Source organism: Ostrinia nubilalis, chromosome 16 (assembly GCF_963855985.1).
Source record: "Ostrinia nubilalis chromosome 16, ilOstNubi1.1, whole genome shotgun sequence".
Classification (NCBI taxonomy): Eukaryota; Metazoa; Arthropoda; class Insecta; order Lepidoptera; family Crambidae; genus Ostrinia; species Ostrinia nubilalis.
Genome location: NC_087103.1, coordinates 14029707 through 14053656, shown reverse-complemented (window position 1 = coordinate 14053656; position 23950 = coordinate 14029707). Strand labels below are relative to the sequence as shown.

The 23950-nt window shown below is 35.6% G+C and overlaps 1 protein-coding gene across 1 annotated transcript in view; it reads right to left on the bottom strand.

Moving 5' to 3' along the window:
• The window catches only part of LOC135079451 (mucin-2-like), an 83786-nt gene that overhangs the window by 39566 nt on the left and 20270 nt on the right, over window positions 1-23950 (bottom strand). Inside the window, exon 2 of the mRNA XM_063974115.1 lies at window positions 1062-1095. The gene's annotated coding sequence lies outside the window, so the exon portion shown is untranslated. The remainder of the gene's footprint in view (window positions 1-1061; window positions 1096-23950) is intronic.

Genomic DNA, 23950 nt, shown 5'->3' with positions numbered 1-23950 from the left:
ACTGTGAGACCTCATATTAACGTTTGTGAATACGGGCGTATGACTACTAAACTATTAAATGAGTCACCAACACTACTGCCTGAGATAAAGCCTGGAGTGTACTGAGTGTACAGCATCACCCCTGGCGCGTAGTCGCGGTCCGGCGCACGCGGCTTTCTCCGCCCATTCCGCGGCGCACGCGCTGCACTTATGCTTTTTGTCGCACTCTTGTTTGTTGCGTTTTGATCTGTTGCTACGGCAGGGCTGCCTCGTAACAGCAACCTTTTTATTTTTTTACCATTTTTATAGATTAGACTCAGACGAGCCTCCCAATCACGTCAACGATCACCATCGCCCATGACATTATTCCCACCTCTCGTTCCCACCACTGCAACTCCTGTGTAGCCAGGATCTACAGCTTGACCGCCATAAAAACCCAACCAATGAAGGTCAAGTTTGTCCCGGGGGAAAGTTAAACAGTCATTGGACCCGCAACGAAATTAATCAGAAGAACATAGGAGGATTTCGAGCCCATGTCATTAGCAACACCAGAAAATTAGCTTATTCGTTACTCATACTACTACCTACTACTAAGCCTACACAGGGCAAAAGACAACCCTCCAAGGGATAAAAACCTTGTAAGTCCTAAAAAAAATATATGAAAATTTTAGTTCTTGAAAGTTTCCGCTAGGGGCGCTGTACAATCCGTATACATTTAATGTCATTTTTTTACGCGCTCACTAGTTGGATACAACTCCTTGTACCATTTTCATAAGCATTTTCCACTGTATTTGTCATCATATCTTCACTCTTTGCTGAAATATCTCTGACTCTATCGTTTTTGAAAGTACGTAATTACTATAAATTAGTTACTTAAAACTAAATTAGTGACGTTCTAATTGGTTTAGATAGACTGCAGTAAAATAATCATTGCGCTTCAGGGTGATCTACTATCGATCGATCGTTATGTATCTTAAAACGATTGGCAGTTGTTATTAAAGATAACTAATAATAATGAATTATGAACCTCGCTAGTCTACAATGTGTAACACTTCGAAAAGTATTTATTTTATTATTTATACCTTTTTGATGACGTCAACCCTCGGAACTCATGATCTGAAACAAAAATAACATTTTACACTTTCTACAAGAAAAAAATTTCAAACTTAATAGCACTGAAATTAATTTCTAAACTAAAAATATTCGTGACGTTTTTCCAATGTGTAAAACAAACATAGTGATACCTTCGTGAGAATTACTGAACCCTATAATCGATTATTGCGTGTCGGACACGAGTGTCAACATTTCGACCAATTACCCTATCATTAGAGACATATCCACCAAACCTGATCTCTCATCTCTACAAAGTAACCTTGCCATTGGGGTCATATAAAAATGGTCAGTATTTCCTAGCCGTTAAAAGAATTTTAGTTTTATGACACAGGACATAAAATGCATTTCAGGTTGATGGTGAAATGCTTTCACAGACTAGCTATCAGGGGTGAGCGACCCATATTTTATTCACGTGGTTCAACGACATTGACTTTTACTATTCTCGTGTAATACTAGAAATTATACAGGGTGGAATTTTGTAATGCCACCTGAAGGAAAAGTACTCTTAATACTGTAGATAGAAAATTTTACTCAAAGAAAACATTCCTTTATTTTTGAAAAGAAATAGAACTGCATTCAAAGAATTCCAAAAATTTGCTTGCTACACCTGGGAATCGAACCGACTAAAATACGTAAAAAATTACACCCTGTATTTTTATTGAATCGATCGTTAGGGTTAAGTATAAGGATGAAATCTCTCAAGCAAACTTGATAAATCAAATGAAAGGAAAACCATGAAATGTTAAATTATCATACTAATATTATAAAGAGGAAAACTTTGTGTTTGTTTGGTTGTAATGAATAGGCTCAAAAACTACTGGATCGTTTTTATAAATTCTTTCACCATTCGAAAGCTACATTATCCACGAGTAACATAGGATAAATTTTATTTTGGAAAAACATAGGTTTCAGGGGTCCACGCGCGCGAAGCCGCGGGCGGAAAGCTAGTTGTAATTATTTACAGAAAATTGTATGGTATGGTGGATAATTTTTGAAAAATTTTCAAAAATCTTTAAATGCAGTTCTCTTTCTTTTTAAAAATAAAGGAATGTTTTCTTTGAGTAAAATTTTCGTACAGTATTAAGGGTACTTTCCCTCCAGGTGGCATTACAAAATTCCACCCTGTAGATTTTTCTTCACTAATCGTTCTAAATCTATCAAAAGTTTATTTTTTCACTTCCTCATTATTGCCGAGATGATCATAATGAATCTAAATTAGTATTATTGCCGTTAAATTACCAATTTCTCACACAACCCATGTTCTTGCAACATCATTAGGCAGCGATAATTATGTTCTTAATGTTATTAGATTTTTGTAGTAGCTCGTAGTACCGGCCATCGAGTTGTCTAATTATAAATATTTTACGGTTGTTTCTAGAGTTTTACGGTACATATAGTTTACGGTACCTTTTGATGTAACGTAAGATATCGATTCGCATTATGATATCCATAAAATGGTTCGAGTAATTAGAAGGTTATGTAAATTGACCCTTATTTCCCATTCATCGAACCCTTTGCGGTATAGACCAGCAGTCGGCAACTCTCGCGGCTCTTTTGTTAGTCTAAATTAATATTTACGCTATGTGCAATTTTTAAGCAACAAAGCATTTTAAGTAAGTGAGGCACCCAAATGCCTCACTTACTTAAATTGCTGCCAAAGTTACAACTTATAATAGGCGCGACATAAGCCCAGCGGTTCTAGCAGTTTCATGAAACTGATGGCTGCTACTTTAGTCTTAGCTGATAACAGGACATTATCTCAGGATGAGTTGCACCACCTTATTAACCGTAACAATAACAATAACCGGTGCTTTTTGTAATGGAGTTTGACAGATGTTTGACGTTTGTTACAGTTAAAGTAAGATGATGCTATTCAGCCTTAGTATTAGGAGAGTTAACTCAAAATATTTTATTTTGTCTATGTCAAAGAGTTGCCAACCACTGATACAGAGCATAGACACCAGCCTTCCATAAAACTGGTAGCAATCAAATCGTAAAACCATGTTTAAAAGCTTTGAAACTATTAGTTTTATTATTTAATAGCGCACCAGTCCACATTCCAGCGATCTACATGTACGATACGTGCTCTTTGAAGCTTTACTACAAAATAGATTAGATGGAAGGTACATATTACCCGGTTAAATTAATGAAAATTCACTGGACCGCAAAGAAAAAGGGTCGGTAAGAAAATCTTCTATGAAATAAAGACTAAACTAATTCAAGATTTTCATTTTTTATAAATGTAAAAAATGCACAGTTTTTCCTGTATGTTTCGTGTTATAAAGCTAGGTAAGACACTTTTGAAAATATAGAAGATATTCTAACCGACCGCGACCGTTTTTCTTAGCGATCTAGTGGGCCGATTGACCAAGGAATTTTAATTTCGTAAAATAAAATATCGTCCTTTTTTAAATAAATAAACAATCTTTTAAGTTATTATTTATGCAAAACACTTCCCACCAATATATCCATAAAGAACAGACACAAATTATAATGATACCAATCAAAGCCCAGCTGGCCCAGCCTAAATACTAGGGTGAATAAACTAGTGGGTGTTAGTTTGTATCAACGAATGGTGGGCGAAATTCCGTAGTACTACTCGTACTAGTAAGTATCTATATTCTGTCTACAGGTCAAACGCATATCTCAGTGCCTGAGGCATGAAGCGGCAAGAGAGGTATGACATTGACATTATGACGAGAAAAAAACGGGACTATTCCCACCTCTTGTTCCCACCACTGCAACTCCTGTGTAGCCAGGATCTACAGCTTGACCGCTAATAACCCTACCAATGAAGGTCAAGTTTGTCCCTGGAAAAGTTAAACTGTCATTGGACCCGCAATGAAATTAATCAGAACTACAGAAGAACATAGGAGTTCGAAATTAAGGTTCGACTTCCCTCCATTGCAAAGCGGATGACAGGTGACAAACAAAGGTTTAAAAACTTTAAGAAAAGATTATGCACCACGGACAATAAATATCAATTAAGGGGGCCTATCTTATGAGCAATTAGCAACTGTTTAACCCCCTTGGGTCAAAGTCGAATCGAGGGTGTACTAGCTTAGAAATAAAAGCCAAACTCAGTACACGACGGGTTTATTACGTCACCACAATCGGTTAGTAACAAGTAGGATGGTTAATGTGAACGGTGGTTCAAAACCTTTATATATGGGTCGCCTAAAACTTCGACACCGCGATGTAAGTCAGCACAACGCCATCTATTGACAGTCTTGCGAACTAATATGTCTTAGAATCTACGGAATGTAACTAATTGACTGGACATTGACTTATATACTATTCTTACAGCAACTACCTGCCAATAATACGTATGACGTGAAGCATACAAATCTGAAGCTGATCTGCATTCTCGATGACGTTTGACGTCTCAAAAACACCCTCCCGTGCCGCTCCCATTCCTCAGGCATTGACTCAGTAAAGCGTTACTAGACCTATAGCATCCTATAGCTACAACTAATAAAATAAAAACTATGCCTCTAGGCAACGCAATTCGATACAGATTTCGATTTAGTTAAGTCACTTAACATAGTTTTTGCGTAACTCGGGATGTGTCAGAGAAGCGATCACGATACAATCGTTAACGATGTTATGTTTGTCTAGTCTAATGTGCTTTACTTTTTGCGAAATGATTGACCTTGTCCGAATGGACTTTAACGCCATGTAATGTTTTTTCTGTGGTTTTTGTATCAAAAAGTAATGTACATAAAGCTCTTCAAATTACTGCTGAGTTATGTATTTACAAGACTGAAAAAAGTTGATTAATATATTGCATTAATGTAGAATATTGTGGCGCATTTTAATTGTATGTTAATGTAATGAGGGCTATCGTTTTAGCGCTCACCAGTTAGCGCCACTGTAGAGTAAGGTCCTGTCACTTGCTAGTAGCGAAGACAGTGGCACCAACTGGTGAGCGCGAAAGTGGTAGGAGGACTATAGCATTTGCACTCATCAAGATGGCGCCACTGTAGAGTAAGGTCCTGTCAATCGCCAGGGGTGCCAACTGTTAAGTATAAAAACGATAGCCCTCATTGAAATAGACAAAACCTAGAAAAAACTGGGTTCTACGACTAGACGCATTCTAATCCACAGTACCAGGAGAGCATAGAGCCAACGTAACGTGTTCTCGCCGCTTGAGCAACGCCCGGCAATTAGGAACCTACGGACGTCCTTATTGCTATCTAAATAAGAGCTATAAGACAGCTGTCGTGTATTAACTGAACTTTAGTTAAAGGAACCGAGGCTTGCATCTAGGAGTTACGGAATCAGGCAATAGTTTAAACCGGATTATGTGGTGGTGATTATGTCTTCCCATTGCATTCAGTATACTGATTTAAGTATAATTGATAATGTATGCATTAGAGTACTTGAGGATTATATCTTAAAGGTAAATGTTGGTCTAATAAATCAGAAAGTTAGTTCTGTTGCTTAAGCATCGAAACCTAACAGGTAGACAGCTTTTTTCTCAATTATAATATTACAATGAATTTCAAACTACAGCGGTCTGGCAAATTCTGAAACATCAGGAATTGTGGACATAAGTGTATAATTTATCTTAAACATGTTATATTATGTTATATTCTATTCTATTACCTTCCTGCATTTAATTTAAAATAAATATAGATAACATTTTAATAAGCTTTATATCGTTGCATAATAGGTATACCAGTGTACAAATGTATAATATACATAATGAAGATGCACATTATAAAGATTTATCTTCCAGGCTATAACTAAAACTAAAGTGTTATGCTTAGAATAAACTAGAGAGATCGCGCTTGGCACCCGGAATTGAACCCAGGGCCATCCGCTCCACGCCTCTTGAACGTTCACCTTTACCGACGACTCGACATTTGTGTCGCTATTCAAATCTTTACATAAATCTTAGTTATTTATCTATGCCAAAATTATACACGAACAAAAATACCAAGTTATTTCTATCTGAAAATGGTAAAATGGGCATTTGCCCATTTTAAATAAAATACATAATGTTAGGGAGGCAGTTAAATTTTGTATAAAATTCTGAGGGCCTAGTGTGAGTTTACATCAAACGCGCACATTAGTGAGCGCGTCAAAAAATGTCATTTTTAAATGTATGACGGATTGAACAGCGCCCCTAGCGGGAAACGTTCAAAAACTAAAATTTTCATACATTTTTCATAATCATCCGTGATCGTGACCTTACATCTCACTAGTAAACTCACACTCAGCCCACTGATAGTTCTTTTTCTGCCCTCGGCTTCGTTTTCGTTTTCTTTCGTCTGTAAGCTGTTTTCCCGGGTCTTTATTTACAAATTAACAATATTTGATTGCTAATTAAAATAATGTTGAGGTCAATAAGTTTCCTTGTTTTATAAATAGATTTTTTACCATCTTAAAAAATTGCAAAGATAAAGATAAAGATATTTTTATTTATCAGAACATGTGTGACAATACATAAAATATATTTTTGGTGTTTATTAGTAGGTTTTGCAAAAGTAGAGACTGCATGTACCTACTTGTAAATTAAGTAGAACAAGAATCTTCTTTGTGCATATCAATGCATAATAAATAATTATTATCTCAGTAAAACGTGATAAAAACAACGCGATCGCTTCAACGGAAAGATACTACAAGTTTTTGCTCCAACGCGTACGCAATGGTAAAAACCAATTGTTTTGTTTTTAAAGACGACCAACGAATCGCAAATAGTTTTGCAAAACATCGACCAAGATATTATTTTGTATGAATTCCAGGAATTAATCTTCATAATATCAAAAGAATAAAAAATGCATGTTAATTTTAAACTTGCTTCGGCAGTTTAAAATTAACATGCATTTTTTATTCTTTAATAAAGGATAAAGAATCAAGATAAAATTTACTCTACATCAAAATATAAAATGAATTGATTTACGTTATTAATATCATAATTTTAAAAATATGAAAATAAGTTTGAAGAACCTTTTGCTTGACTTTGAACCTTTTTCCCTATCGCTTCGAAATGAAGACTTGGTATAATCATATAAGCTCTGAGAAATGTCGCTCTCAGTTACTACCACTATCTGCCTGTTTTATTATAAATAGTATGAGTAGTGGGAACATTATTTCTGAAGCGACCTGTCGACAGAGACGTGGCGCCTATCTGGTGATACAATAGAGCGTGGAACGTGACATAATTTTAAGAATGTCGATAACTTTCGCAAGTATATAAGAGTCTCCATGGTTAAATCTATAATTATAATGTCTACAATTCTACATTATGACTTATACATACATTCCATGGAGAAAGGAAGTATGAGACACTGTGGGTGTACTCATAAAAGTCTTCGAGTTAAGCCTTCATCCGACATAGAGGTCACGCACGTGTTCAAGTTAAATCTCTTTTGTATTCCGCTGCTTCCTAGATACGGTACCAAACCTACACCAAAATTTTATTGATGGCAACATTTATCGTCATGTTTCAAAATAAGCAATGTTTTTTTTTTTTTCGAAATTTCCACCCGGATTAGCGTCCATCAAAGAAATGTTTCGACCTGACCAGGAACCAAACCCGGGACCGCGTCAGAAATTGCACTATACCGTCAAAATGAATATCACACAAAACAACTGCGGTCAAGCACGACCGCAACGGTTTGTTGAACTTTATTTCCTAACTTGAGATGACTTTTTGCAGAAATCTAAGTGGCAAATGATTTGGCCTAGTGGTCTGGTGCACCAAGGCCAACCATTTGTTGGGGCCAACGTTTGCAAAGATGAAGGTATATTTTAGCTAATTATAGGCTATTGAGCCATTTCAGACGCTATTGAAGTTTGAGACTCACAAAGATTGTTGCAGAACGCTATAAAAACGTGCCTTAAAGACTTTATTATCACTCTTGTTGCTACAAGGAAAATTATCCGTGTTTTTGCCAATAGTATTTCACTCACAACGAGTTACTTACCTATACCCATCCGAAGTAAACGTATACTGTTCGTGGTTTATCAGTTTCTTAAAGTTTATTTATAACTTTGTTTATAATTTTGTCATTCACTTTACATTGAAGAGAAGTTGATCCTTGACTCCTATATTACTTCTATTTGCCACTTCTTTCTGATTAATTTTTACTGTGGGCCTAATGACAGTTCAACTTTGCACCAGAACAGACATAACCTGCCTGGGCTTTATCGATGGTCAAGCTCCTGGATTGATGGTCAAGATCCAGGATTCACTAGAGTTAAAGTCATACATAAGAGCAGCGATGGTAGATATCTCGAATCTACTGGTAAAATACAAACACCTATCGTCTAGATAGAGACCAGCTGATCGACTAATTAATATAGGGCAGTGTACCTTTCATCTTACAAAAAGCTGTTCCACCCTAAAGGGAATGGAGTTGACCAAATAGAACCGGTATATTGCCATTACTGAACGTAATACAAGTGCTCCCGATCAGTCTTACGATCGGTTACTCAATTCGGTCAAGAGTTTTCTTCACAGAAAACTGCGCGCGCGCGTAGCGTGCTGCCAGAGAAATCATCGCCAGAGTTATGCATATTTATACCATATGGCTTTCTCTCTCTAGTATTTGAGACTTCAAGACGCGTGCGCGCCGGCATTTGTTACAGCAGATATTTTTATTGCTCGCTTTGTTGCGTTTAGTGCTAAAATAATAACTGAATTTGTACAAATAAAGATGTCGGCAGAGTAAATGAAACGATTTTCGTGCAATTGCAAGAAATGCGACACTCGCAGATCCATTTTACGAATCGTGTAAGAAAAGAAATAAAAGTAGTGTTATAAATTATTGATTCATCCTAGGCTATATTAAATGTCATTCTTTTCCCAAAACGGAAAACTACGCTTTAAAAGCGTGAACCATATTTTCTGGTTCTATTATCTACATTTATCTATAAAAGGGAAAGGTCACTGATTGACTGATTCACTCACTCGCGAAATCTCAGAGACCAGTACCTCTATTACGAAAAACTTTCGAGTTCGTTTCGTTTGCGTATTCAAAGTGCCATCGAAAAATTTTGTATGAAAAATTAAACAGCGCCCCCTAGGGCGGCTATAATATAGGGGGCGCTGTTTAATTTTTCATACAAAATTTTTCGATGGCACTTTGAATACGCAAACGAAACGAACTCGAAAGTTTTTCGTAATAGAGGTACAGGTACAATTGCTAGAAGTCTCCAATTTTGCATGGGGGTTCCTTTTAGACTTTTTCTTAAAAACTGCTCGTGCAGTTTGGTACCTACTCTACTTCTCTCTTGTTCGGTACGAGTATTTATTTTTGCTGATAGAACCTGCAATGAAAACTTACTTAACAACAACAAACAATAAAAGCTGCCAGACTTAAGGTTCTACCGAGCACGGTTTGAAGTGGCAAGTTGCCTCAGCCAATGGGAGTGTGGAGAGTGCAAGGTTACCGCAAATGATATATTTAAAACAACAATGGCCCGATGCTGAGACCTTTATGACATTATAATAGCTCGTAACATTATTGTTTCAAACTTGGTCTTTAGTCCATAGTATTTAATACTCACTGTAATCCGATTCACTGGAGGATTTTAGAAAAAGATTTATGCCCGTTTTCACCATCAATCCCTAATTTTTAAGTGACCCCTACAGTAACACATAACAGGAATTTTGTTTTCAAAGAGGTCACTTAAATATTAGGGACTGATGGTGAAAACGGGCATTATTAAATTAGATTAAGGCAAGATTGAACGATTGAATTAATCTGGGTTACTTTAAACAAACATCAAAAGACTGTCAAACTCCATACAAAAAACACCGGTTATGGGTATAGTTACGGTTAAAGTAGGATGGTGCAATTCAGTCTTAAAATACCGTGGTAAGAAAATGCTGCATCTTTCAGCATTTATTGTCCCGGAGCAGTGGCAGAGTTAAAGTAACACTGGGACGTGTAAAGTACTTTTAAAAGCCTAATTGCAAAAAATACATGAGTTTTATAAGTTTTTTTAATGTTTTGAACATGTCATAGGACTGGAGGCAGCAAAGAGGAATCGTTGCTATGAAATCGTATTGAGACCATTCTGTCACATTGCAAGTTAATTGATCACGTACCAGCCGAAGGTCAGTGGCAATGATTGAATAATGCAATCTAAAGAATCCGGCAATAGCCCTCTCTTCATCACTTCTCTTTTGGTAAATAAATACAAAATATTTTTTATTAGTATTTAGGTCGTTTTCAAGGCACTTAGAGACGTCCCAATATAGCTTGCCCTACCACCACTTCGGGACAACATATAGGCTGGTCGGGTTAGTCCCAACGGCCCCGGTGGATCTGCCCCGTCAACGGGGAGGATGGGAAAAAGTGTTTCAACGACCCCGGTAGTCATAGTCTTAGCGTTCAACGGGGTGGATGGAACACATCAAGTGTCAACCACCCCGGTATATCGCTTAACGGGGCGGATGGATCAAATCAAGTTTCAACCACCCCGGTATTTCACTAAACGTGACGGATGACACAGATCTAAAAGGTTCCACCTCGGTATACCGAAAATAAAACCTGTTAATAAAATAAAAAATAATAATATGTAAATAATAATCAGTTTTATTTAACAGTCACTGTTTAAAAAATCTTCAGCATAAAAGTAAGTTTAATTGTCACAAAATATTATGGTCATAAACCTATAGATTACTTTTAGAATAACAGATGCGCAATTGCATTAATCAGTCAATATTAATAACACTCTAATAGTCTAATGTGATAAAAAGTAACTCTGAAACTCCTCACTAACAAATAATAACAAGGAAATCTAAAATTTTTACAAAATATAATTATTATTTAAGAATCACAGATACGTAGTTACATTAATCAGGTGTTGATTAACAATAGTACTTAAACTACTAATTAAATAAATCATTAATAACGAAAAAAAGTATTCTAAAATTGACATAAAAAAAAATATCACGGTAGCAAATTATGATTATTAGTTTTAGAATCACAGATAATAATAATAATAAATATAATAAATATCTTTGGACATTTTACACTGCGCCTCTAGTCCCAAACTAAGCAAAGCTTGTACTATGGGTACTAGACGACGGGATAAACATACTTATATACTTTTTTTTGTAAATACATACATATTATACGTAGAAAACACCCAGACCCGTCACAGAAATTAAAATTCATCATTTCAATTTCTGCCCGGCCGGGAATCGAACCCGGAACCTCTCGGCATAGTAGTCCGTTCTGAACCACTACACCAAACGGCCGAGATGCGCAATTACATTAATCATTCAATAAACACTTTAATGTTATTAAAGGTAACTCTTAAACTACTACTAACAAATAATAACAACAAAATTATTTGTTAGTAGTAGCACAGAATAATAATAAGTACTACGTACAGAAGTTTTACTTCGCGAAGGTAATTAAAAAAATGTATGCTCAATGCCATTAACAATATGGTGTAATTTAGCCTGTCTCAAGAGTCAAGCACCATTTTGTTGACAAACGTCAGTGATCGGCACTGCGCCGAAGCTATAGGGCTGACTTCGGTAAAATGATGTGACGTGAGGTGCCAAACTGCGGAAAATGGCGGAGGAAATACATGATTTAGCATGAATTATCATGAATAATATTAACTACTTATTTACCTCTTAGTGTCTTGAGTGAGGCAACTTAAAAAAGTACATTCTGTGTTTTTATTATTATTTAGGCAGTTAAATACTGCACAGTATTTAGTACACCATTTTATTTTCTTCCATCATACACAAGAATACGCGTGCGTGAGTCAATGTTCGCTCGTATGTGAGGCCTTGTCGAATAGTATCCTGTAGGTGGGCCATCGTGCGTGTTTTGTTTTCGATGTAAACTCGCGGAGATGAACAGGCCTGGTAGTAGTTTAAGAGATTTGATTATTATTTCACCATATTTTTTTACAATTATATTTTGTCAATTTTACAAATTATTCTTTTGTTGTTAATGATTTATTTAATTAGATAATAGTTTAAGCGCTAGTGTTAATCAACAACTGATTAATGTAGGTAACTACGTCTCTGTGATTCTAAAGTAATAATTATAATATTCTGTAATAATTTTAGATTTTTTTGTTGTTATTATTTGTTAGTAGTAGTTTAAGAGTTAACTTTAATAACATTAAAGTGTTTATTGAATGATTAATGTAATTGCGCATCTGTGATTCTAAAACTAATAATCATAATTTGCTACCGTGATATTTTTTTTTATGTCAATTTTAGAATACTTTTTTTCGTTATTAATGATTTATTTAATTAGTAGTTTAAGTACTATTGTTAATCAACACAAGCTGGAATGTTAACGGTAGAACCTCTGTAGTAGAATTTCTAAACAAAGTAACCATTGTCTATTGTTATTAGAGTAAGATGGACTGGGGCGTGAGCGAGACAAAGATGACAATTGTCCGTTGCTTTGATTGTGTGAGCTCATGCCTCAGTCGCCGTTTGAACACGCTATTACTGTCACGTTTGGATCGAGCCCTGTGTTTCATTTGCTGACCTGCCCTTCGACGTTAATCAACCCCGCGTCCTGTCTTCTACAAAGCTGATTAATGTAACTACGTATCTGTGATTCTTAAATAATAATTATATTTTGTAAAAATTTTAGATTTCCTTGTTATTATTTGTTAGTGAGGAGTTTCAGAGTTACTTTTTATCACATTAGACTATTAGAGTGTTATTAATATTGACTGATTAATGCAATTGCGCATCTGTTATTCTAAAAATAATCTATAGGTTTATGACCATAATATTTTGTGACAATTAAACTTACTTTTATGCTGAAGATTTTTTAAACAGTGACTGTTAAATAAAACTGATTATTATTTACATATTATTATTTTTTATTTTATTAACAGGTTTTATTTTCGGTATACCGAGGTGGAACCTTTTAGATCTGTGTCATCCGTCACGTTTAGTGAAATACCGGGGTGGTTGAAACTTGATTTGATCCATCCGCCCCGTTAAGCGATATACCGGGGTGGTTGACACTTGATGTGTTCCATCCACCCCGTTGAACGCTAAGACTATGACTACCGGGGTCGTTGAAACACTTTTTCCCATCCTCCCCGTTGACGGGGCAGATCCACCGGGGCCGTTGGGACTAACCCGGCTGGGGGTTGGTCCTGAGAAGAAGCGGTGGAAGAAACTCGCTAGATGTATAAATCACTTATGTAACTAAGCAAGCATGTACAAAATGAAAGTACATAGTAACATTATAAATAGGTACTTAGAAAATATGGTTTCCTCTTTAATACGAGCACGAGTATAACGTGACTCTAGACCTCTTTCAGTTGTTCAGTACTTTGAACGCTTTTGAATTTCGAATACAACGATTGACATTTGCAAATGGCTGACCTCAGCTCTTTCTCATTGAAAGAGAAAACAGAAACGTTAGGAATATCACTGTATCGTGGAGATAATGACATTTTCACTGCACACTTATTTCGACGCGTGTCGGCGGCATTTTCTAAGAAAAGTCGTTAAGTAAATTGTATCTTGATGCTTGTGGTGGGACCAAATTGGTTTAGTGCGATGGAAATGGACTTAACGTTTTAGCAATTTCACTCCTCTCGTAGTGATTTCCTTTTAAACATCTTGTAAACATTCATCACATTTTCTACGGGGTGATTATTCCCAATACTCTTAGGCTGGGTTGCACCATGTTACTTTAACTTTGACAAACGTCAAAAGTCTGTCTAACATCGGTTATTGTTATAGTTACGGCTAAAGCAAGATGGTACAACTCAGCCTTAACCCAGCATACTTGTATCTGTCAGTTTTTAAGTCGACTGCAAATCAGTCTAAGAGTAGGCGCACACCGTTGATTTTTAGTTGGCCGATAGTTGTGCCCGATTTTAAATTGTATGAAGAATCGGCCAAATCGAATCGGCGTAGTGTGCGCACTCCCATACATGCCCATACTGATCAACTGCCCGACTAAACTATCGGCCGACGAAAAATCAACGGTGTGCGCCTACTCTAAGTACTTAGGTATTTCACATTAACTTTTCACATTAAATTCGTTCTTGAGTAGAAGATGAGCTTACCCAAGCTATAAATCTCTTCAGAAATATTTTTGTTCATTAATAACATTTACTCGTACTACAATGACAAGATGCCGTAGCTTGTGCATACCTCGATATTGTATCGTCTCTACATTCTGATTAATTACTAACGTTCTATTCAACGTATCCTCCGAATTGTAGTCAGGATATTATCCTCTCAACCTCACTTACACCGAAACATCTAAAAATAACTGATGGTAACCAATGGTCACTTGTAGGTCTTAAGTGCGCCCGCGCAATTGGCCTAACCGCCTTGATACGGCTCACAATAGCACTGGGAATGACACGTTTTTGCTTCTAGCATGATGCTGTACGACGTCACGTAGTAGTAAGTAGTGTAGCTAAATACCGTAGCATCTATTGCAGTTGCATTAAACGCTATTTTGCAGCAAAAATGTATTGTCTCTATTGATGACTGTACTATCATAACATCTTATGATAAATCCCACATGCATTCCATTCTGAATTTTAAATTGAAGGATTTAAAATTTAATTTCAAATGGCGTGACATCTGGATATATGTCCAAGATGGGAAGAATGGTATAAATGGTATAATTGTTGCTGAGAAATTAATCATTCGTAACAAGAAGTTCCTTTTTGCGCGTTTTAAATCCACGTTGACACCTGTAACGTGTGTTTAGAGCTGATCGATTTGTTATGAGCATACAATGCAGTGATTAGCATAATTATGAAGGCTAATTACTGATTGATCTGATGAGAATCAATTAAGCAGTTCATTGTGTTTACTTTGTGATGAGAGGCTTCTTCAAACAACTGTAGAGTGTAGACCACGTTTCATACATTTTTAGGAAATAAATATAAGATGTAACGCTCGAATCTCAACGTTACGTTACACGCGAATGCTCTTGGTGAGGGAGCACCTTTATTACGATAGTTAAGTCTTCATAATATGGGAGAAACAAATAAACAACCATTGTAAAATCCTTGCAAACAACTTCTCGATAGTTTAGTGTTGGGAAAATCAATCGGGGAATACATAATTTTTTTTATAGTTTCTCGAACGCTCTCGAAACTCGAAAGCTTGGTTTGACTTACTATTAACGTTTTTGCTAAGTTTTGTACCTTCAGCATAATAATTCACATATTCCTTAATCGTTAGCCAGCCAAAAAGCTGTCGGCGGATGTGGTTTGTAGGGCAGGTCACCCAAACAGGCTCGTTATATTTACATTTTCTCGGGTTTTCTTTTTGTCCAAATCGCAAATAAATTACATCATTCCGAACCGAAGACCACTTGTAAGACCTTGTTAAATTTGGATAAGGTTACATTTAAGTAATAATAAGGAAAAGTCGAAGTTTTTATGACAAAGATGTGGAATCATTGCCTTAAGTAGGCAGCACGTATGAAAAATATTTAGCTTACAAAAATTACGGAAAGATAAAAGAACAATTTAGAGGCGGTAAAAAGACTCTACAATACGAGATATATTGAAAGGCAAGCCCAGCCATCCATTATAAAAAAGAATATGACATCGGTGGCTATGATGAGAGCAAATTAAATCAATCAGAAACCAAACAGTCATTAGTCAATCATTTTCAAAGATTGAATCGATAATTGATTATTTTTCTCGATTAAAGTATCGATATAGATTACGTATGACAAAAAGGGTCGAGTTGACGCATCGACAACTCACTAAACTAGTAAACCGACCGGCGATGTTGGCGTGGGCTGACTAGTGATGGGAAAAGACTTGAGTCTCCTACGTCCTACTCCAAAAGACTATTAACTCAATTCTCGATTCATAAACGAGAGCTCAAATCTTTATTTATTTATTTATTTAATAGGACAACCAACAAGACATACACTAGAAGACAATCAATATTTACAAAGTATTTAAACTTAATCTAAGTGCTGCCTTAATTAGGTTGCCACGTCTTTTGGTCAAGTCTTTGGGTGAAATGATTCAGAGCCCATAAAAAATATTATTTTGAATAATAGCTATTGGGTTTATTCATATTCCAAGTGATATGTTTTAAAAACTTTCAATTATTAATTGTAAATTATTTCCTTATTGTATTAAAAAATAATTATAAATTATTGCCACAATTAAAGCAATTACCTGGCCTAACTAATCAAAGCTAGCTTTAATCATTATTTATTTCATATGAATTACATATTCACTTTAATTATAATTACATCTTGACTACTTTTTCAGGAAGTAATTTCATAATTTGAGTAGTTTTCTTTCGTAAAAAGATTCGCGAACTTATTCTTGATACAGTCTTGTAAACTCCAGTACAACAAAAGTCTTATAAAATAGTTATTAAATTTATTATTAATTATTTATTATTATTTCTTAGCGTTAAGAGTCATTTTTCAAACTAAATTATAAAAGAAAAATTCGAACTGCCTAAGGCGGGAACGCTGGCCGTAACAGCGTATTACACTTGAAAATTTCGACTGGTTCATCCGGTATCTAATGCCCGTTTTCACCATTAATCCCTAACTTTTAAGTGACCCCTATGGTAACACATAACAGGAATTTTGTTTTCAAAGGGGTCACTTAAAAATTAGGGATTGATAGTAAAAACGGGCATAAGTATCTCAGATGGAAGAGCAGTCGCCAGTCAAGCGAAAGAGCCATAAAATGATTCCAGTCTTTAAGACCAGCTTTATCTATCTATCTATATATATAAAAATGAAACCCGTTTTCCGTTGTCACGACATAACATGAAAACGGCTTGACCGATTTGGCTGATTTTTTTTTGTAGTTTTCTAATACTCTGTACAAGGTTTTTACGGAAAAAAATATAAAGAAAATCTCTACGCTAAGGCGGTACGAAGTTCGCCGGGTCAGCTAGTAAGACTTATAAAAGTGTTTTCAACCTGTAGGTCACGACCCCCTGGGGGGTCACGAAACCTCTATACCGGTCGCGAGAGGTTGCGAGAGGTCGTAAAAACTACCTCGGTTAAAAAAATCTTATAAAGACAGATTTATCCGAAATCTAATTATGCAAATGTTGGATTGGAGTATTCGGTCCCTACAAACATTTTTGTAGGAAATGCATGAAAAAAAGAATCGAACGAACGGTCGGGGGGTCACCAAAAATTTTTTCACGCTAGAGGGGTCGTGTCATGAAAAAGGTTAAAAACACTGACTTAAAAGATTCAACTCTTTCCCATCACTAGAAGTCTCAGACCGGTCCACACCCTGACCCACTGCGCTCGAACGCATCAGGATCGTAACGGGCTCGTGCCGACTAATTGAGAGCGATATTGGAGAATAATGTACCATGTATGACACATAGGCCGAAGGATTACCAGTGGGGCATTTGGGGCATTTGGTCGTGACCCACTCTGGAAATGTCAGAATCGATGGCCGTCTTTTCTTTTGATTTAGTTGCAATTATGTATGCATCACCTAGAACACCAAAACGTTCGGAAACAACGGCATCTTTACAACGCAATTTAGTTTTAGCTTTAACAAAAGTTGTGCCTATCCGTTTCATTATGCTTCAGTTTGCCAATAGTGTATAGCCTACTTTGTGTTTTTTATCGCAAAACTAATCGATTGTTGATTCGGAATTTACAATAAGTACGCAACTTTTGATCCACCAAAAACTGAATGAACTACTTTTTACAAAAACGAATAATAACTCTTTAACCGCAAGACCACTGAGGCAATAAGTTTATCGTGAATTAGTTGTCTAAAACATTGCCATTTTATTAATAAGGAAACCAACCGGATTTGTATTTTCAAAAGGCTAAACCTTTAAAGAAATAAGTAAAAAATTAACTAATTATCGGCACAAGCAACATCTTGACAAAGATATAATAAACGCACAAAAAACGCGTCGCCTTCACGGCGCTGACTCGAGTTTTTGCCACCTTCCGATTGCTTGATGATTTCGTACAAAGAATTTATAGTTAGTGTTGTGTAGTATTCTAGAAAGACCTCATCGATGATTTTTTAAATTCGCAATTACATAGAGCTTGTTTAATGAATGATAACATTGATTGACTATCATCTGTATTTTTAACCTAATTGAAGATTGGAAGCAAAATCTTATTTCATTTTGAACAGGTCTTTATTGAGCTCTATTTAATATTTTTTATTGAGAATTAAATAGCTATTTAATGGTATAAATTACACACAGAAGGTGATTCTTATTTACTAGAAAGTATTGCAACAGAGTAGAGTAGTTTTAACAATAAATTAGATGAAAAAGCCTTTCGTGCATGATGCATCTAGCTCATCAAATTTAACAACATGGGTTGTTACACCCTGCAGTGTAAGCCCAACACAAATGAAGTCGTGGAGACTAAGACCAAATATCGAGGATTCCGTCAACTGGGACCGCAATTAACTGGGACCGCGGTCCCAGTCGCCGGATGCGTAAAAATTAAATAATTTTCTTCCGGCGACTGGGACCACTCATGGATTTTAGTACTGTACCAATTTTGGATTGAATAATATTTTCTTTTAGAGCCTGGATGCGGGCAGCGCAGGACCGTTCATTGTGGAAAACCTTGGGGGAGGCCTTTGTCCAGCAGTGGACGTCATTTGGCTGAAACGAACGAACGAATATTTTCTTTTAAGTTATCTATGAGTGGTCCCAGTCGCCGGACGAAAATTATTTTTTTTTATGGATCCGGCGACTGGGACTGCGGTCCTAGTTAATTGCGGTCCCAGTCGCCGGAAGCCTCAAATATCGACTACGTCAATAACTAGTGCACCGTAAGCACATCACTAATCGATGGTCTGATAATCTCCACCCATTGTGAGGTTCCTTTTCATCACAGAACTGACCCAATTATTTATTTTACGATGCACACGACTAGACTTGCGACATTGTGTTGTTTTTTGTCTATGGCCATACTCAATTAAGGTGCTTAATCACCTTGAAAGCCCTTCGCTAATTGATTGCAAGACGTTCCGCATTAACGTTTTATTGTAAGATATTTATTGCCATTCATGAAAATTCACTTTTTTGTTTTTTTGGTAATTCGTTTCAATTCACTAGAAGAACCTTAAAATGTCAGAATTTTTTCGACGCGCAATTTATAGACATGATATGACATCCTAGGGGTACTGCTATACGCCTTTATGGCTTGAATCCCGCGCTATATTAATTACATTAAATTATAAGAAAAGTGAATAAAAATTTAACTCTACATTTATTGCTTGCCACATATAACTGTGTTCATACACAGTTACATGTGGCTTCGATTAATCATACATTGTGAACAACTGAACTAACATAGAGGTTCATTCATTGCACCACAACATCGATGCAACTTCAACAAATAGCCATTATGTTCGCAAAAGTATCTCTCTCAAAATTGTATACAGAGTTTAAGTAGTTAGATTTGTAAATAGACGCATTTGTGACTATTATTAGTTTTCAGAGTACTTACGAGTATTATGTGAAACATAACATATTTTTATGTACAGTTTCAGAGAAAATTTATTTATTTAGATGGGAAAACAGTAATTCTAAGACTATGCGGAAGGAGAGCCATAGGGCACAGACAAATGCCTCTAATTATACCCTTCTTTCAGAAGAACAGACTTCTACTGCCATCATTAATCATCACAATACTTTAGTACTGATACGAATCTCAATAGATTCTGATAAATTGTAGTGCCAAATGAAGGTTGAACGGTGTTCTTTCTCTCAACCTACGCTATATCCGCATTCCGTTACCAAAGGAACTATTAACACCGCCCAAGCTTTACAAGTAACGTTTAATGTATAGCTATATAGAAGAGATTAAAAGATATTATGGTTTATGGATAAATGTAACAAACTACATATTTTCTCTATGGAATAGGCATAGTAAACCATTTTCTACTAAAACTAGAATTCTTGTATAGATCAGAGCCAAACAAATGTAGGTAGAGTCTGAGATAGGTTTTTTTTTTAACTTAAACCAGTAACCGTTTACCATCATTTTCACTATCAAATTCAATTTATGTATAACACTAGCTTTCCGCCCGCGGCTTCGCCCGCGTGGAATTTTGTCTGTCACAGAAAAACTTTATCGCGCGCGTCCCTGTTTCAAAAACCGGGATAAAAACTATCCTATGTTCTTTCCCGGGACTCAAACTATCTCTATGCCAAATTTCATCAAAATCGGTTGCGAGGTTTAAGCGGGAAAGCGTAACAGACAGACAGACAGACAGACAGACAGAGTTACTTTCGCATTTATAATATTAGTTGGGATTAAGTCTTCAAAGTTCTAATAAATCATAACAATCACGTAAAAACTTTCACAAGAACCTTAAGATTTATATTATCTGCAAATATTTCAACTTTTATTACAAAAAGATAATTTACAGACGATTTATTACGTATGAAGGTGTATATTACAAGAAAAGCCATAAATCGACCGGCATAGTGATTCCGTGTGCGCTTGCACAGTTTTTATTAAGGGCCATAGCCCAGTAACTGTATGGGTCTGTTTTATAACAGTTGTATAACAGACAATAAAAAGTGTTAACACCGTTCTGTGTAGCGCATAACGGTCATTCTCACGATTAGGCGTTCTCAGCCTAATTACCATATCATTTTTGAAATTTGGCTTAATTGACTTAAACGCATTTAAATATGAAACACATGAAAAGTACGAATTTAACAATCGTTAAGGCGTCAAATTATTCAAAGCGGTTTTCGCGTAAATGAGACCCAAAAATTTTATGGTCACGGTAATTAGATAAGGCTAATACTTAATCTAACGGTAATTAGAAAAAATATGTAAAATAGCAAGAAAACAATATCTTGCATTGATAAATTTGTATATAAATATATAGCGTCATAAAAAACGCTGTAGGTACACTTAATAACCCTTTGAAAAAAGGAAAACACACATTTCTATTATTTATTGTATCAAGATATTTTCAGTATACTGCAATAATCAAGGCTATAACAGGAACACTTAGTTTCGGCCAGAAGGGGCTACGTGTCACATTTCATCAGAATCTTAATCATCATTTATTTGATTTCAATGTGGTACAAACGATTTAACGTACAGATAATGGATCAGGAGATCTCACAAATTTGATTTTTCGGATATGCATATATCGAAAAATTAATTAATGATTTAAGTGATTTTTCCTCTTTTTAATCTATCTGCGATCAGCCATCACCCATTATCAGATTAAATTGAATTTGTAATAATGACAGTTCCAGCTCAGCATAGCATATCCCATGATTTGTCACCTCGATTCTTTTACAATAAGTTTTCAGATTGATGCTATTCGCTTTCTCCTGAGCCTAAATGCAGAATTCTTAGAATTTAGAAGGGATGCAGCAAATAGATTGCATGAAGGTCTAGTCTTTGGTTGTAAGCTTAACAGGATTTTCCACACCCTCTTTGACGTTTGGTATCACTTCAGTGGACTTTGTAAACCAAGGTGCACAGCTCAAGATTTTTAAAACTTTATTTTGAAAACGTTAAAGTATTTCTACATTTGCGAGGCTAAGTCGATGCCATGTCTACATGGGTTTTAGGATCCATTTGTATATAGTTTGTTCTCCAAGCTTCTTCTGTCCAGTACCCATTGCATATCACGAAGTTTTTTCTATGCATAACAAAGCAGGTAGGATGCAGTTTAGGATGGTACAAAGTGCCTATACTCTTGTCTTGGGGTTACCTTAGGGGTTAAAATATACTCTTAAATCCAACAACCATGCAGCAACTGAAGCTGAACATTCGTCATGAAATCGAATCTATTTCGAGGTTACTCTAACGAAAGTTTTTTAAAATTTTGATTGTCAGATTGGAAGAAAAGTCCACAGTTGTTATGCGAAAGTCTAGGTTTATTTCATATTTTATAATCATACTTATTCAATCGTGAGTGCAATTTGTAGGTAATAATTTCATACAACGGTGATTATAAATATACGGTAATTAGTACATGGAAATTATAAAACGATAGTTTTTCTTCAAACTTTCCAAAATCTTCAGCGTATGCAAATACTGTCTTACTACAACGTATGTAGGCCAAAGTACTGAATCTATTTAAATTAACAACGTGGATCTACCTTCAAAAATCGAGTATAAAAATAAGGACATGGTAAATAGAAAAATTGAAAACCAAAGATATGGTAATTATACTCTTACGCAATTCATGGACGGTACGCCAACGCAATAGACGTCTACTTGCTAACAGGTCTTAGAACCAACTAAGGGCTCGCGCCGCGCGCCTAAATGATGTGTCAAATATTATTATTTAGGCTTGTGTGCCCAAAAACAGAAAACGTCACGGGAATTAGGACTTTCGCTCGGACAAGCAGTTTTTTAATTCTAATTATTTACAGAATGGTTTTATTGAATAGATATTTTGCTATGCGTAAGACAATCTTTTGTACTCTTTAAAATGTTGAATGGAATAAACCAAATCTATACGACATAAAAATTACAGCCAAGTTTTAACATTAAGTCGGTGTGCGGACGCGTAACGGTAATTAGAGAACAGAGGTTCATGAAATTAATTAAGTCACAACTACTTAAAATAGAAGCCTATGATTTAATGCACAACTGGATGGGGTTGTTAAGTAACATATAAAAATACTTGCATGTCTCTAATTTGTCATTTTTAACGATTTAACAGCCCGGACACGCAAAAACTAGCTCATCTGAGAATGGCCGATAAGAAACTTGAAGTTCCTTATGGTTTGGCAATAGGGGATTTAATAATCTATACTACTAATATTATAAAGCTGATGAGTTTGTTTGCTAGAACGCGCTTATCTCAAGAACTAGGTCCGATTTGAAAAAATATTTTTGTATTGGATAGCCCATTCATCCAGGAAAGCATTTGGATATATAAAATCACCCACAGCCAATAGAGGCGGAGCAGTAAAGAAAAATGTTGCAAAAACGGGAAATATTAGTCGAACTATTTTCACGCGTACGAAGTCGCGGGAAGCGAGTTTAAGTTTACAATTTCTTTTCATTTTCAATAATTGAATGACACGCATGAAGGACCTTGTCGTGTTGAACCGACTTCAGTTAAATTACATGTTACAACCGGTATATTTAATTTGACACGGTTTTATGAACAGTTATTGCCTAGAAATATACATTACTTACTGAAATCTTGCCATAAAAACATCTACATAAATACGAATGTTTGTGACTCTGTGAGGTAAACTTAAGTATGAGTCGTCTAAAGCGTTATTAAAACAGTAAATTTTATAAGTGGGACTTATCTTCTTAGTGACAACTGTACTTCATTTAAATACAAATAATTATGTACAGTAAATCACAAAAACAATCCGTGTGGCCGTAGCAAAAATTATCCACTAAGGAAGCATTTGATTTTATATTTTGAATCTAGTTAAAAATTACAATTATTATTCGTAGTTAATTTCTATTTTATAAAACTTTTGAATTCCTAAAAAAGCCGAATTAAACTATCAACCAAGAAACTAAAACTAAAAGAACTAAATTAAACATTCTTATGGAAGAGTATGGCAGTTGCAAACTTGCAACAAGGTTAACTTTTATCGCGACTCTACATTGTCCACGAATCTTTATAGTAGCTATTTAGATAATATATTTATTGAACAATATATTCATAGGAAAGGTACTTCCCGCGTGATAAGCAATCAGAAAGAAGAAAGGATTAGTCATCGATAGATACTCTGTTTTCTTCATTATAATATTCATGTTATCTGCCTCTCTATTCTTTAATAAACTCATCCTGAATTTACTAAAGAAAGTTGAAAAGTAAAAGCGTTTTTTCTTCTTCTATATTTTAATATCTACCTTTTGCCCTTACAGTAAAAAAGAAGAATACGACCATCTAAATAAATACACCTAGTTTTCCTTATGTA